Source organism: Pipistrellus kuhlii, unplaced genomic scaffold (assembly GCF_014108245.1).
Source record: "Pipistrellus kuhlii isolate mPipKuh1 unplaced genomic scaffold, mPipKuh1.p scaffold_m20_p_1, whole genome shotgun sequence".
Classification (NCBI taxonomy): Eukaryota; Metazoa; Chordata; class Mammalia; order Chiroptera; family Vespertilionidae; genus Pipistrellus; species Pipistrellus kuhlii.
The window spans coordinates 182559483-182568880 of record NW_023425404.1 but is presented as its reverse complement, the minus strand read 5'-3'; positions in this window follow the sequence as shown (position 1 = coordinate 182568880).

The following is a 9398-nucleotide window of genomic DNA, read 5'->3' as shown; positions in this document are numbered from 1 at the left end:
CATGCCATGAGGTCTCTCCAGTATAACGGGACAGAGTAGTAAGTAGACTTCTTAGGTGGCAGTTTAGGGTCTTCAGAGAAAGTGCTTCAAGGGACAGGAACAGCATAGTAACTCCCACTGTGTCCTCTTGGTAAAATCAGTTACAAAATCTGCCCACATTCAAGGGCAGGGGACAGAGAATCACCTCTCAGTGCCAGAAATGGCCGTCTTTAATATATAAGGCACATGCTAGGTGCTTAGTGTTATAATGAAAGCAGCACATTACTATGTGCATGGACTTTTTGATGTGACAGGGGTTATATGTAGTATATGCATATTAAGTTTTTATTATATAGAATAATTAGAAGGACTTTCTACAGACTTGTTTCTGGCTTTGCACACTTAAGCCTCTATTTCACTCTACCATCCTTATGCTTCCCAGATCTCTCCCTGGGGGCTATTCCATCAAAGTAGACCCTCTGTCACTGCACCTTTGTGCCACCATAGTGGATGCTGGGTAAATCCTTGGGAGCCATTCTGTACCATGGTTGTTAGTAATAACTTAACTATGAATGAAAAAGACTATGAATCCACACAAATACACCTGCAGAAACCGAAATTCAGTGTATCCCCATTTCAACTTTCCTTTAAATAAAATGTTTGTTTTCCTTAACTAGATCCCAGACTGCCTGGGCTCTCTCACACGCTTTACTAGTAAACAAGTGTGACAATAAATTGGAGCCAAAGGAAGCAGTGTTCTCAACTAACTACACTTAAAATTCTTACTCTTTTTAAAAAAAAAAAAAAAAGTTTTTTATTGATTTCAGAAAGGAAAGGAGAGAAGATAGAAATATCAACGATGAGAGAGAATCATTGGTCAGTTGCCTCCTGCACACCCCCTGCTAGGGACTGAGCTTCGGCATGTGCTCTTGACTGGAATCCAATCTGGGACCCTTCAGTTCACAGGCTGACGCTCTATCCACTGAGCCAAACCAGCTAGGGCAAAATTCTTACTCTTGCACATTTGAAAAAACATCTGACTGCACACACATTATTGCACCCTCCTCACCCAGTGTCTTGGAAGAGGTTGTTTCAAATGAGAGATCTTAAAAGCAAATGAGAGACCATTAGCATCACACTATGTCTGCCCGTGAGAGTAATTCAGATGCTGAAAAACATTGACTAGGACATCTAAAAATGGTAGTTTTGGGTAGTCGAAGGCAATATTGGTGTATAGGCCTTTAGAAAAATACTATTTTATAGGGAAAAGTAAAACAGAAGCTGGACACCTCTTTTGTTTTAGTTATATCTTTTAGAGCTTACCATGGTTTTCTCTCACCCTTTCTCTCTGATCGTTTAAGTATCTCTGTTTTTCAAGAAAGAAGCAAATGCTTCATATTAGATGAAAAGGGAAGCTTTATATCAGATGTCACTGACAAGGGAGGGATAGTATTATTTCTTCCCTCCAAATAGGCAGACATGCTCAGACTGTAGCTAACAGCTGGAGAGAGAAATAAGGAAACACTCAGAAACAGAAGGATCTAATAAACCTTTCAGGGCTGAATTCAGATAGATACTGTTACTAATCACAGCTGCTTCCTTAATAATACATCAGAATACTTAAGATTTTATAGACATAAGTTAGCCAAATTAAAATCTTCTATTTATATCCTCATAATGGGTTTTTAAACAGTCATGTGGAGACCATATTGAAAATAGATTATACAGCCAAAACAGGAAATACAAAGAATAACCGTATATACATAGAGTCATTATTATATTTCCATCTCCTTCTCACGTGAGTCAACAGTACTTTATCAAAAGTCCCGTTCAAAATACCAGTTACCAGGGAACATTTAACTAGACTAAAACATGTTTGCAAATGTTAGAAATCAACAGGCACAAATTTATATAGCTTTTTGAAGGATTTGCCTTGCTAATGGAACTCTATTTTCAAGTATGGGTAAATAGCACACTGCTGATTTTTAGGATGTGTGGATGAAGCCTATATTGTTCATTTGGTGAAACTTTCAGCGCAGTTTTACTTGTATAATCCCTATATTTAATCTCATAAATGCTGAAACAGGCCCTGAAAATATACCACTGCTTTCCAGAATCAATATTGGTGTGAAGTTTATTGTTTCTTAGTATTGGTCCTAGGTCAGGTTAATAATCAGTTTGACAGATAGAGCTGAACAATGATTTCCTTTTGGCCATCCTTGTTCCCTTCCGAAGTAAAATTACACTTCACTCGTGATTGCCTAAACATAGTCAGTGGCCTCATCTCACCACAAGGGGGCCAGGGAGTCAATCCTGCCATAAGTCCAGAGTCAAAGCAGGAGATAACTTGGGAAAAGTTCCCAATGAATTACCTTTTCAGGATCAGCATCTACCATGGGAAAATTCATCGCTGCTAAAGTACATTATATTCAGTATATTAACCACTCTAGAAACATTCCACATTTTGTATTTTCTAAATGCAATGGGTTAAATTTGATGGAATAAAATGTTATACTACGTAGTATTGATGGTGCCATTGTAATTAGCTAGTTATCAATACTAGAAAAGGAGTAAAAGGGAAGGCCAGTCACTGTAAGCATGGTCATTCGGGCAGCTTCTCCAGGAAGCTGCAATTTCACACTGCTCAGGGAACCACAGGGCCCATTCTCTGAAGATTTCTGGGGGAAGGGACTGGACCAAGGAGAGGATGGACGCATGCTCAGTGAGTCCAGGTGTCCCGGTGTCGAAGGGAAGGTGTCTATCAGTCAAGCCTGCAGAACCATGGACTGGCTAGGGAGGGTGGGGCCACAGAAAGCCTGCAAAAAATTGGGGCATTACATAATTCCCCGAGACAAAGGAGTTTGCTCTTCTTGTGTGGCTCTCTCGGCTCCTTTGGGTCTTGGTGCTCTTGGTTCTTGTGGTTCTTTTGCATTCACCCACGTTTCCTCCATAATCATGTGGACCCCATAGGCAATGGACTGATGAACTGCAGTGGGAAACACGAACTCTGTGTGCCTGATGCTGGACTGGACTGTGTCCCAACATGGAACAGAAACTTTTGGCAATGATTTTAATCCTAGCTCTACCCAAGACACAGTGTTAGAAATAAGGCGAGCCCCTACGTCAGAGGTTCTGGTAGAACACAAAACACTCAGGAGCCAGGCAACAGGGCAAACATATTTAATTCTACGTAGAAGGGTGCACACACGTGGTCTGGAAGGGCATGCACACGGAGCAGATAGTCTGCTTGGCTTTATAATCCCTGACACAAGTGACCCGTCCTTTGCTCTTGATGGGAGCTCAGGTGCACAGTCTTTCCAGATTGGCTAATTCAAAGGGAGGGGTTGGCCTTTGCTGTTTCAAGATGGCGGCCTCCAGGGCAGCTGCAAGCCATGCAGCCAACATGGCGGCTGCCAAGTCACCAGGTCCAAAATGGCAGCGGTCTAAACTGTTCTTTGACAGAAAAGATGATTTGTTTATTCTCACAACAGCTACACTTCTTCCATGGCTGGGCAGAGGGAAATGGGACTTTGGAAACTCAGGGATTTAATTCCACAGAAATAAAGCTTTCTACAATATCTCATCCTCCCATGCTAGTCTCAGAAATTTATTTTTCTGGTGATATCACCAGAAGCCCACTCCCACCAGCAACAAGTGGGCATGAGTGAGCTCCCCACCAATAGCACTGGTGATTAACATAACAAGTAATCTAGTTAACATAGGACAACCTAGTCAGGGGCTAAGACCTACAAAGCTAATTCATAACTTTAAACCTATTCTTAATAAAAGCAAGGTCACTTATTTGAGGATTATATTCATATAAGCCATTATAATGACATTTCCCTCCAAATCCTTAATATATAATCTAGCTTAGAGGTCATTATTCACAGCAGCATCTGAAATATCCTGCCATGATAGCAAAGAAATGCCAAATGTCTTCAGTTCCTGCTGCAAAGGGCATTGGAGTGTTCAATTTTACCACAGATGGTGACAGGGAACAGCTTTAGGTGGCCACAAATAGTAAGATATACTGTTTTGACCTATCAAGGGTCTTTTTACCCAAAGCTCACCCAAAGTTGCAAAATACTGTGTTTTTTCTCAAGCTTAGAGTTTTGCAAATTCATAATAAATAAAGGTGCGCGGGGGGGGGGGGGGGTAAAGAGCAATAAATTATCCTGTAAATAAAGACAATGTTTGTCAATTATAGTACCTGACTAGATCTTTGTATATATAGCATAAATTGTAAATCTGTGCTATATTGTATATGGGTTGACATTTAAAACTTTAGAAATTAAAAAAAAATCAACTGTCAATCTAGGCTAAGCTTACAGTGGACATTATTTCTATTAGGTGTCATTTTAAAACTGAAAAACACTTTTTAAATGGCAAGCCACACAGACTATAAATTAATATTTAAATCAACACAAATAGCTTCATGATTTTTTTTTCTGTAAACAGAGTTTTTGTAATGGCTTTTGGGACGTGTTTTACAGCTATCCAATAGGTAGCATGAATCGATTTCGTTTAGTTCTTAGCTTGTATTCTTTTATTGATATATTGCAATGATTTCATGATCTAAGCAGCACAACTGGTTCTATTCCTTGGCTGGAGACCAACGAAGTATCCACTGATGCAAGCAGTTATTACCTGCTTAAAAGGAAATCTGTGGTTTCCTTAAACTGCTGAGTTGTAATGTCCATCAAAAAGTTTGTTATTGCAATGAATAATTTAGCCATTTCAGTCTACTACACGTTTTAATACTACAAGCTTGTATTTAAGGATGCAAAATATGCCTAAAGTTTCTCAGAATCATACCTGCTACAAGACAATTGTTATGCATAGTGATACTCACTATCTGAAATGATATGTTTAATGGACAAATATTTCCAATGCTTATTTATCAAAGGACGACAAAAGAATCAAATTTACCAAACGTAACTGGAGAAATGATGGATAGTAGAGGTTTCAGAAGCATGCCTAAGTGGATATAAAAAAGACCCTTTTAAAAAGATGAAAAGGTCAATGGATTTGAAGATGCAGGGGTGTCATTTCCTCTGTTTGTCCCTTGGTGGAGTTCTTGAGTCACTTTCTCCCTTCCTGTCAAATTGCTCTATATTTCCTTCCAGAACTGGCTATCCTGCTTACTGTATTTAACCTGTTTCTAGTATTATGGTGCCTACAGTGTGTATAATAAATGAAAGCCCCCTGCCCCCCCCCCCGAGATTCTATGTCCTGCAGCACGTACTTGTGTGTGTGTGTGTGTGTGTGTGTGTGTGTGTTTCCCATAAACTTTTGTTGTCATTACTTCTCTCTACGTCTTTGCTTTTGACTTAAACTACATCACGGATTCCGGATGCTATTTTTCAGCTCAGTCACTGAAATTCCTTAATGCAAAGCAGTTTTCAGCAAGCAAAGTTAGTGGGTAAATTCACACACACACACACACACACACACACACACGCACACACGCACCCCTACCAAATATTGAAAGTGAAGGTAGGATATTTGGCATAGAATATCCTAGGTAGGGAATCTTTGGCCAAGCTTTTATTAAATGTCTATTAGAATAGAGTAGATTTCTGTCATCAATTTCATATTTTATATTTTGGTTACAAAGAGACATCTCTTTTTATTGTCCTTAAAAAAATGGAGGGTGGGGGGAAACCCCTCTACATTTCAACATCCCCTGGAACATTTTGCTTCATACAAGCGACTGTTCCTCTGACCAGCGCGGGCTTTAGGACACTGCTCTCCTCTCTTCAGTTCTGGCCGCCAGAGCAGCAGCACCCGCCGCAGCACCCGCCACCGGCTCTCTAATTTATTGCAGCCGGTTACACTTTCGATCCCATTTCCTCCCGAAGCCTTTCCTCTCAGGTTGAGGAGATAAATGCCGCCCGGGGCTGCAGGGCCGGGCGGGGTTGGCGGGTGGGAGCGGAGCCGGATATCACATTCCCTTGGTGAGGTCTGGGAGGGTGTGTGTGTGTGTGTGTGTGTGTGTGTGTGTAGGGGGGCGGATTCAGTCCCCCGGTTCCGTTTAATGAAATTGCTGAGCTCTTGTGACACCGGCTCTCAGACTGCGGAAATGGGGCGGGGGTGGGGGGGGGGGATCAGCTTCTCGCCTTCATTCATCCTCCGCGAGTGGGCGGGAGGCTGGCGTGGGAGTGTCATTCTCTGGCCTGGGGGGGGGGGGGGAGGCGGGAGAGGATGGGGAGCTCCGGCTGCTGCAAGAGCGCCCCGAGGTCTCCTCCCACCTAGCCCCCCACCCACCCACCCCGCTCATTGCGTATCCTCTCCCCGAGGCCCCGCCGCCCGGCTCTGCAGCCACGGTTCCTGGGCTGGCGCCCCGGGAAGGTCGGAGCTGGTGGGGACCCGCGGGGGAGGGAGCCCAGCCCGCAGGCTCCTGGCTCTGGCAGGCGGCCGCCTGCTCTCCATGCCGCACACGTAGGACCCATTTCCCACGCTGGCTCGGTGCGGCGGCCCAGTGGGTAGGGATGAGAGTCGGAGGATGGGTTGGGAGGTGGGGGGGCTGGAAGCTCCCTCCCGCTCGCGATGGGAAAACCACTCCGCTGTGAAGGACGCTGCGCCCCGGGTCATCCAGGAAGAAACTGGCAGCGCGCTGGGGAGCAGGCGCTCCCTCCTTCCCCCTCTGCAGAGTGCGCGCTGGGGAGGGGGTGCATGTTCGAAGATGTTTCTTTTTGCTGGGGGGCAGGGGGGCTTGTTCAAGTTTATGGTCTGGTGAGGAATGAAGGCATGCACTACGTCTCTATCCACCCGGCTGCCTGAAGTTTGCAAAAACCTTAGGAAAAGGCGGCTGGGGGAGGAGGGGAGCACACTGCACCATATGGCCGCGCATCGGAATGCCCCGGTGCGAACCGCGGAGTGGAGGCGGCTTCCGTCTTTCCCCAGCGATCGCGGCAGGGAAAGGGGACAGAGGGGCGTGTGCCAGGCGTCCAGGGAAACCGGGGTTTGCCAGATATTAGGGGGATGTGGCGCGATGGCCCCTGAGCCGGCCGGGAAGGCGCTGCGGCGGCGCCCGCTCCCTCCGCCCCGGCCTGGACTGCGGCGGAGCGCACTGAGCCTGCGCGCCGGGCAGTTCGCGCTGAGGCTGCAGATCCAGCCGGGGGTGCGGGTGCGGGTGCGGGTGGGGGTGCCGGGGAGGCCGGAGGAGGAGGAGCCCCTGAGGGTTGCAGACGGGAAAATACTCGCCAGCTCCCTGCTGGCACACGCCACCCGCACTCCCACCTCCTCCGCGCCGCGCCGTCCCCCGCGGGGAGAGAGAGCGTGGAACCCTCTGCCTCTTCTCTCCTCGCTCCTGCCGGGCGCGCCACCCCACACCGCTGCCGCCGACTTTACAGCCGTTTGTCTGGTTTAAACCACCCCGTCTCCTAACACGCGTCTCGTAAAGACAGAATACCCAACACGGAGGGATTTTCTCCCCGGTTAGCTTTACATTTTCCGTTAAGGGGAGGCCCCTTAGAGGATGCCTCTAGCTTAGGCAGAGGAGCTGAGTAAGGACCAGCCACATCCCGGCAGCAGCCCCCCTTTTTTTTCTTCTCTTTGGGGAAGGTAAGAATTCTCCGCAGACATCTCCCACTTCAATTCCCTTCATCTCGGAGGGGCCCCCTCTTTTGATCGCTGCCGAAATCCATGAGGAGGAAGTGGGTCCAGGACTCAGACCGGACGCGGTGGGCTGCGGTGGCCGTGACCGCGTCCGGTGGAAGCCTCGCGTGGGGGGCTGCCGTGTACGATCAAGTGGCACAAAGTCAAAAAGAGAAAAAGGAATAAAAGGAGCTACGGACACTCCAGCACACAAAGTTGCCATTCAAGTTTATTCCCCTTGTATCCAGATAGGTGACGCTACACTTTGCCAGTTACTAAAGGCTGCAGGTTTTTGCTCAGAAAAATAATCATCGAGGCTTCCAACATGTGTTTATTCCCTGGGCGCGCGCACACACACGGTCTATCCCCCCTCCCCCCAAAAAAGCAAGCGCGGAGACAGGACAGCCAAGCGTTTAAACAAAGACAAGCACCACCCTGCCCGCCCCGGAGCCCAGTCCCCCGGAGTCCACCCTCCCCATAACGGGTCTCTCTCCCGCGCTCTCTCGAGTTTCACGTTCTCTGGGAACCAACGCAGTTCTCATCACGGTTTCTCACAACACCAGCGTGGCTCCCCCAAGCCAACGATAACGGTCCCCTAAACAAGACGCTCCATCTCAAAGCGGAGGCACTCCGTGGGGTGGGGAGCGGCCTCTGAGAAAGGGGGAGAGGAGGAAGGGGGATCGGTTCCCGACCCCAGCCAGCCCCCTCGCACACGCACCAGGGGTCAAAGAGGAATAAATTTACAAGCTCCGGGGGGAGAGAGCCAGTCCCTCCGAGGAGACGGTGGCTGGGTGGTGGGGACCTGGCTTAGGGGGAGTCACTAGGATAGTGCACAATCAAAGTCCTCCCCCTCACTCCCCTGGCACAGAAGCCGGGCTTTCCCCAGCCGCAGGCGGACTGGTGCTCCCTCCCGGGCCTACCCCCGCCCCTCCCGCCTCCCCGCCTCCTCCCGGCGGGTGTGTGGCTCCAGCGCCAGGGCTGCCAGTGCCGCCGCCGCAGCGCCGGGGCCGGGCCGAGCCGCCAGCCGCCGCCACTCCGGCAAACTTGCGGTCTCCGCTGGGCGGCGAGTGAGCGGGAGCTCCCGAGCCATTCCGTGTCTGAGAGGCGGCGGGGCACCCGGGTTAGACTCCCTCTCAGACGCCAAAGGGGTCGGAACAACTGCGGAATTCACCCTCCGTGCCAGGGCGCTTCCGAGGCCACGGCCGGCTGGCACTTCTCCCCTTGGCAAACTGTTGGTGTGTGTGTGTGTGTGTGTGTGTGTGTGTGTGTGTGTGTGTGGTGCCCCCCCCCCCCCCCAGTTACTTGGCAGCTGCCTCCTGCTCCTCCTCCCCCTCCCACTCCTCCCCGATGCCTCTGGCTCTTCTTCGGAAACCCGGACAGCACTGGGCATCTCGGTGAATTGTCGCCTCCGAGGGTCCGGCCAGAGGCTCTCGCCCGGTCCGCGTCGCCTGCACGCCGAGCCCGGCTCGCTCACCTCTGAACCGCAAAGGGATCAAGTTCAGCCGGAGTTGCCTGCATTGGGGCTGGATCGAGCCAACCGAGGGCGCAGGAGGGAGGGAGGGAGAGAGAGAGAGAGAGAGAGAGAGAGAGAGAGAGAGAGAGAGAGAGAGAGAGAGAGAGAGAGAGAGAGAGAGAGAGAGAAGGGGAAAGGGGAACGGAACGGAGAGGAGGGAGGAGGAGGAGGAGTGAGGAGCGGGAGGGGGAGGGAGGGAGGGGAGGGATCGAGAGCGCGGGGAGAGAGAGAGGAGGCTGCAATCTCCTCCCTGAATCGCGCACAGCGCTGCAGATCCCAGAGCTCCGACATGCGGGCCGGATGCAGG